The 519-nt window shown below is 37.4% G+C and overlaps 1 protein-coding gene across 1 annotated transcript in view; it reads right to left on the bottom strand.

Moving 5' to 3' along the window:
• The window catches only part of rnf31 (ring finger protein 31), a 26,459-nt gene that overhangs the window by 9,436 nt on the left and 16,504 nt on the right, over positions 1-519 (bottom strand). The window lies entirely within an intron of this gene.

Genomic DNA, 519 nt, shown 5'->3' with positions numbered 1-519 from the left:
TGCTATATTTTTATTCAATCACTCAGAAAACAGTCAGCCAATCGGTAGAGAGGCTCAAAGCCTCCTCTCTTCTGATTGGCTCACCAACCTGTTGTTACTAGAGCTCCAGAGAGAAGCCTGAGAGAGGAGATGTAAAACATCATTGAGATGGTTTTTGGTTCTTAAAAAAACCCCCAAATATTTCTTCTTATGGATCAGCACTTCAAATACAACACAGGAAATGAGAAAGTATGGAACTTTAAACATATTTGATAATTACGCTTGGAACAAGACATTGACATCATGTCAAGAAACAATAAAAAGAAAACTGTTTAGTGTTTTAATCTAATTTTTTCCCTCTGTCACATGACTTAGTGAGACAAACTCTTTTTGATTAATGTCTGAGTCTGTGTTGATGCACTCAAGGATTAGAGTCCTCACATGTTTTTTTGCTACCTTTTGCAAGTGACAAAAAACATGACTAACACGACAGAGAGGAGTGTGTCCTGTCATTTATGTGTCCTTTGGCCACCAGATGTG

This window comes from Seriola lalandi, unplaced genomic scaffold (assembly GCF_002814215.2).
Source record: "Seriola lalandi dorsalis isolate HSWRI2012SDOR001 ecotype SW California unplaced genomic scaffold, Sedor1 jcf7180002054981, whole genome shotgun sequence".
NCBI classification, from domain to species: domain Eukaryota; kingdom Metazoa; phylum Chordata; class Actinopteri; order Carangiformes; family Carangidae; genus Seriola; species Seriola lalandi.
The sequence above is the reverse complement of the archived record's forward strand: the minus strand, read 5'-3'. Positions and strand labels throughout refer to the sequence as shown.